A 7,043-nucleotide genomic window follows, 5' to 3' on the forward strand; every position below is an offset into this window, starting at 1 on the left:
ATTTCACATTACAGATGTTTTGCCTGGAAACATGCTGCAGATGTGGGTTTCCCAGCTGCAACTGTATCCTATGACATTCCTGAAACTGCTATACTGAACATGTACGTTTGTAGCCACATTTAGGAGGAGAGGGAAAGACGGCAGCTGATCAGTCATTCTCTTCATATTTCTGTATTGCTTCGAACACAGTTTTGTGATAGCTGTGAGGACTTGCCCACACAGGAAAAATCTCACTGATACATGTCTCCTTCCCCACAACTTTTGCTTATACCTGTGGTTATCCAGGGCTGTTGAGCGGGAACCTGTTTAGGATGGTGTGCCCAGTCATCTTGGGTTCAACCCCTCTCTGGAGTAGTTTTAACTAGTCTAGTTTGGCTAAAGGGAACAGAGAGTTTGCTGTTAAACCAAGATAATTTATGGCAAAATTGGTTCAAGCCTTATTGTCTACTATTGGTAGGGAGTATATGGAAAAAACAGTTTGAAAGTATGGGATGGTGGATATTTTTTTCTAACAGTTCAAAATAAACAAAGGTGCATTTCATGGTGTACAAAATAGGAAACATAGTATGGGTTGCTTTGGTAAAAACTATTTTCAACTTTTGTTTCTGCTAATGAAATTTGTGACAATGAAAGCAATACATATTGATCTCTGTAATGAAAAGGTGAGTCATTGTATGTTTTTTATTAACCGCATTGTCTTAAACCAAATGTTGGAAACATAATAAAATAAAGTTTATGTTAAAATAAAAACTTTGCATGAGTAACATTTCCTTCAGTGATAACAAAGCATAGTGATTTAAAAATAGTTATTTTTAAATAGAGTATTTAGTAAAATTCAGTACGTTGAAATTCTGCATATTGCCCTACTTTATAACAGGGTGTCTACAGAACAAATAATATATTCTCTAATACTTATTTTTAGTCTCTAACAGGCTGGCAATTTAAAAAAAAATTCTTTTCTTTGCAGTCATATATTTTCTGTTTCAATTTCTTATTTTGATTACACTATAACCTGCCCTCTATGCATTATTAGAAAAAATACTATTTCATTAAAGATCTTTTCACAAGCTGAGAAATTATATTCATGAACTAATTACAGTGAAACCTATTTATTCACTTTTCTGTAATGCTTCAGGAATTACTAAGCATAAGAAAACTATTCATTATTAAATAAGAAATTGTGCAGGAACTGAAAAGTCTTTGGAAAATTTTTATAAATGACATACTGTAGCTTCTACTTGTATATTGTTATAGACAGGGTTTCTATGGGAAAGAATTTTTCTCATAGCAGCAATCTTTTAGGCAATCATGTCTGAGATTCAAAGTGCTCTATCAAATACATAATTTTAATTTTAATGTGCTGATACTGAAAGGATCTTCTTGACCAAATTAGCAAAACCCAGGACATTGCAATACAGAAATATTTATGAAAACTCAATTGCTAAGTTAAATACTTATTTTTTTCACCTATGTAGAAATACGTAGAAATTGTGTCATGATACTGGTACGTTGCTTGCTGTTTACAGCAATGTTTTATTACATTAAGTACTTTTTCAAAAAGCATCAGTTTATCCTTTAGTCTTACATTCGATGAATTTCATTTCATCAAAATTTAGAGTGACCTGGTTGGACAATTCTGTCATTTAATGAAATCCTCATGTGCTGTAAACATTTTTTCCCCTAATATGTTTTGCAAAATCATGTAAATGATTTTTTTTGATTCTTAACTTTAGATGAAATCCCTTGTTAATTCCTTAATGTAAATGAAAATTCCTGACTGTAACCCAGAGGGCAATCAGGTTTGCAAGGAATTAAGAAAGAAGCGGTCTTACCTTGGATTTCTAACAGAGCAACAAAATGGAACAAAAATAGCATTGCTGACAGTCTGAAGTCAGTAAGATTAAGAGAAGGACAATAGTATCTTTATGGCCATCGAGCAGTACTTATGCTCTGGACACCTTAGTAGCCGCTCTCTTAAAGAAACCTCCAGTTCAGCTACATGTGGCATTGAGCATGCTCACACCTTGCTGCTTCCCAGCTCTGAAGGAGAAATCTCTTGTCACCCATCAGGTTGTTGGCAATTATTTTAATCATAATAACATTTTTATCTGGCTTCTGGATTACTACTGCTTTCCTCTGAGAAAGACCGTAAAGGATTTAAATTTTATTAGATTCATGAGTGATTTCTGACAAGGTAAATTTAGGTTTGGACCTAAACTGCCTGGGCACGTTCCTTTGCAACCTGCTCTAGGTGGACCTGCTTTGGCAGGGGGGTTGGACTAGATGATCTCCAGAGGTCCCTTCCAACCCCATATCATTCTGTGATTCTGTGAAATTTAGGTTACAAGAGAGGTTTCTTTTCTAAAAATAGTAAGTTACCTTTGTAAAAAAGATAAAATCTTAGCAGTTTGCTGTTATTATATTGCAACTGCGATTACAAAGATGTGAGTTTGATTTTTTGAGTTACAATGCCACCTGAAGTAGTCTGTGTACAGCGGACCTCTGTAGAGACCTCAGACCATTTAGGTGGTTTTTTTTGTGTGATCAGATTCTCATGACTACGAACATTTCTCTTGATGCCATGAAATCTCCCTTTTCCCTTTTCAAAGCCACATGTAGGCAGGCAACAAGGAAAAAAAAACTCCTGAGGATTGAAAAGACCTCTACCTTTGCATCCTAAGAGCTCACGTTCAGAGAGGCATCCAAAATAGCAGCATAGGACCGTGTCCAGGAACACAGAGACATGACTTCTGAGGTCAATAGTTCTTAAACTACATCCTGAATATGAGGGAAAGATGTGGGCTGAAGTCAGCCTAGAGAAGAAGGGCAGGAGAAGCTTTTCCCCACTTGATGGGGTATCTAGATTACAGAGAGTGCTGCTGGGAGGCTCAGCAGCTAGGACCTCAGTCCTGTCTACTGCTAGCACAAAGGAGAGAGCTGGATGGTTGAAGTGATGCAGCGCCCTGAATTGGAGAAGGAAGATGCAAAAACTGAGCTGATTGGAGGTGAAGAACAGGAAAACAGAAAAAAAAAGAGCACCCACCACTTAGAGTGTCAACAAAGGCAGTGGTTTTGCCAGTGTCCCCAGGCACAGAGACAGCATGGCAGACCTGAGCTCATCTGCAAGAGAGGATGAGCAAAAGGAAGGTCCAGGAAGGAGACAGGCATAAAGGCAGTGTGCTACTCAGGCAGGAGCTGGTTGATGAGTGCCAGGTGATGACCTGTTTGCAGACAAGGAACTGTGGTGTGCCCCTGGAGGTAAAAGTGTAAGAGAGCACTCAGGAGGACAAGAAGAGATGTTGAAGAAGGCCCTTGGTAAAATGGAAGGGAGGATGTCTGCTGTGAGTGCCAGGCATTTCATATTGAATCTCTGAAGCAAACATGAGATTCCTTTTGAGGAAATGAACCTCCAAGATGAGATATTAAAAAAAATGAAAATGGAAACTTATGACTGTAAGCCAGTCCCCCACCATTTTGGTATCCATCTAGTGATGTTTGAATGTTGCTGGATTGGGGCCACTGCTGTTTCTCATCAGGTTGTGAGGAACAGCTATATGTTTTTAATGATATTCTGTTTGTTGGCTAGTTAAAACTGGCATCAGGAAAGTGGCTGAACCGTTACAGTGAGAAATGGTTTCTATTCCTGTTTCAATCTTTTAAAAATAGAAAACAGATGTTTCCTTCATTCTCTCCTGCCAAGCTGTAGGGAACCCCAAACAAGAGAAGCATCTGTGATGCAGGCAGCACTGTAGAGCCTATAGCCGCAGCAGGAATAGCAATGTGGGCAGGACACTGCTTTGTGCAGGGTTTCTATGTTACCAGAGTCAGTTGATGTCATTCTCTTTTTTCTCATTTAACTCTGTTTTCTCAGTGTGTTTTCTCACATAACATTGTCATGTTCTTGTGATGTGACTAGAACTAGTTAGAGGTTTTAAAGAGAAAGCATCAAAGATCTTGATTTGCAACTGGTGACTTTTTTCCTCAAATTTGTATCAGCTGCACATTAATTCAACTTAACTCCCTCCAACACTTTCAATATGCTAACAGACTTGCAGACAATGCCTCATGATCATTTTCCGAGAGAGCTGTAACCATTCAGAAGAAAACATATTTTACCTGTAGTTAAAATCCTACCTGTCAACATTCACACTACGGAGTTTTCTGAGTTAATGAGTGCACTATCAGGTCAGCACTCCTTGCAAAAGACACATTCCAGAGTGTTGTCACCAGGTACATTTCTTGCTCTGATAGTACAAGACTGGCCTAAGGTGTGCTATGACATTTTGTTGTCTGCAGTGTCATGGCTTACCATTTTAATAACTCTTCATATGTGCAGGGAGAGGGACTTGTTTTCATGCTTCGCTATACCCTGAGCAACGTCCTCTTAAAACTGTCTTTGTTTGCTCCATTCAGTTGTAGTTGTATTTATGTAATAAAAGTTATTTGAAATCCAAAATATAGCACTACTTTAAGTAAATGGGAAAGTAAAATAAAACAGTGCTGAAAATGAGTGATTTCTGAGGAATAAAAGTTTAATTCTCATTCATTGTTTTCAGGAGTTTCATGCAGGGAACCTTTTTTTCTGAGATGTCAAGAATATGTTCAAATAACTACTCACCAGCCATAGAAGGCCAGATTGCCAAGTCACTCTTTCTATGAAAGTTTATACAAAATTCTAGAAAAAGCCTTTGTAACATCAGGCAAGGGTACAAGTGAACCCCCTGATTCCCCTGAATGCTGAAGTGGCTAGCTTCAGTGATTGCCCTGTTGAAGGATTTTGATACTTCAATTCATGGAAATAAGAAAAAAAAAAACAAACTGGTTTAGACTTCAGTTAAAAAATGAAGACAACAAGTTATAAAAGTGAGTTTGTTTCATGTTCAAGATAGATATTTATTTTTGGTATATCTGAGAAAGCTGTAAGAGACTCAATGCCATTGGGACATTTATGATGTAGTCCTTTGTAACTGATGAGCTGTTGTCGGAGAAAACTGAAGTCTTTGTTGAAATTGTTGCTGCTTTATGTGCTGCATTTTATCTTAATACAAATATGGCATTGTTTCATAGCCTGAGTCATTCCAGGTTAAATTGCTGCTTAACCCCTTAACTACAATTCCTATGTGCAATTGACCCTTTAGCTACAACTCCTATGTGCAAGTCCTGCAATTCCAAGCATCAGCATCAGTGTTTGAAGTTTGTGTTTTAGTGTACCACTATTTTAGGAATAAAGCTTGAGAAGTGTTCCTTCTGTCTCCTTCAGTTGCTTATTCCTTCCTTCATTTCAGTGTGCACTTGCTGCAACTGTCTGGAAGAGACGGTAAACTCCAAAGCTTCACACTACACACCTCTATCTGCCAGGTGATATGCAGGGAGGAATGCACTCAATACCAGTAAAATTCTCCAGAATTGATATACATGACTACACAAGACCACTGCGTATAATGGCATAGCAAATTGGACAGAACTACTTGCCAGTAGAGTGTTGATTTGACCCACAGTTCACTGCTGTGTTACTTCCAGCCTCCTTCTTAGAGTTGACTGGAAAATTAGTGTGTGGGGTTGAGGGGTAACTTGCATAAGAAACTGGAAAGAAACATCAGTCTGAGAAGGTTATTACTATAAAGGATATGCTCTCTTGGTGGGACACAGAGGCCTGGGAGGGCATGGCTGCCCACTGCTCCGCTTCCTCAGGCCCTGCTGAGCTCCCTCAGCTCTACCCGCTGCCTCTGTGAGGAGGAAAGAAAAGGTCGCTGTTTAAAAACAACATTTCACACAAGAAAATACTCAGTCCTCTACCTCCCTTCCCCACCAACCTCCTTCAGAAAGCCAGGCTTTCTGCTAGGCTCCTCCAAAATGGCGCCTCACAGCTACCAAGAGCTCACTGGCTGAGCTGAGGCCTTCAGGCCTGCCAGGGCTGCGAGACAGGGATGGACAGAGTTGTTCAGCTGCTATTGGGTGCCTGAGCTTTCCCTCCACGTCCCTCAGGGCAAGGCATCTCCTTAGGATGAGCTCCTGGGCACCAAGCAGGAGGTCTGGCAGCAGCCGCCTCGGTGGGTCGCAGGGCACTCAGCTTGAGAGGACAGCTTGTTGCTGTCAGTGAAACACAAATCCAAGGCAAGTTCCCTTTAAACTTCTGGTTAATTAATCTAATCAAGCTAAATTTGAACACTGGCTTGTTAAAAAGTTGAATTATCTGGCGTTAATGCACTTTGTATGCCCAAAAAAGCATAAAATGCTATCCCTGTGAAGGGCAAGAGACAGGCCCACACGGTCTTGGGGATACTGCCGGCCTGAATTTTCGATATTAAATATAGATCTTTGCAGTAATATTTGTGACAACCATATGCATAAACATTCACCAGAATCGCAGAAAAATAGAGCTTGAGGAATTAGAGCTGTCACCTAGCCTGAAAGGAGGACTAAAAGCAGTGCCCGTGCTTCTCATGATGAATGATTCACGCGGCTGTTGTCAGCCCTTTCCTCACCCCCACCGGTAAACATTTCAAAGCTGCTGCCTGGCAGAAGCGCAGGTGGCTACAGATGCTGCCCACAAAGGCTAGAAACGGCAGCGGTTTCATCTGTGAGGGGCTAAAGACCCTTCCCACTGCCTGTGAGAGACTCCCACCCTGCATGGTCAGTGCTGGCGACGCTGCCTGTTCCAGCTCACCAGGGGTCAGTTTATTCGACTGCTACAGTGGCAAGCGAGAGTGGTGTCCGTGGCCAGGGGCCATGTCCTGGCTGGGCATGGGGACCTCCTCCGGGTGAAAGACATGTGGACAAACCCACAGAGCTTTTCAGTGCGGCAGATACATGGAGGAATCGGTCAATACTCACCAAGGGTTCCTACGTCTCTCTGAAAGAAGTCATTTGTCATGTTGTATGTTTAGTGTGATAAAGCACCAGCTGCAAGCAGGGAAACATCTTGCTGTGAAAGGCAACTGCATGGAGATGGTGTGTTTGTAAGACTCCTTGGTTTCCTGGTACACAGAGAGGGTCAGCATTTTCTTGTTTTGCCATTCTGGTGCTTTGATAATTCTGTAGGG

The sequence above is a fragment of the Numenius arquata genome, chromosome 1 (assembly GCF_964106895.1).
Source record: "Numenius arquata chromosome 1, bNumArq3.hap1.1, whole genome shotgun sequence".
In the NCBI taxonomy this organism is placed as follows: Eukaryota; Metazoa; Chordata; class Aves; order Charadriiformes; family Scolopacidae; genus Numenius; species Numenius arquata.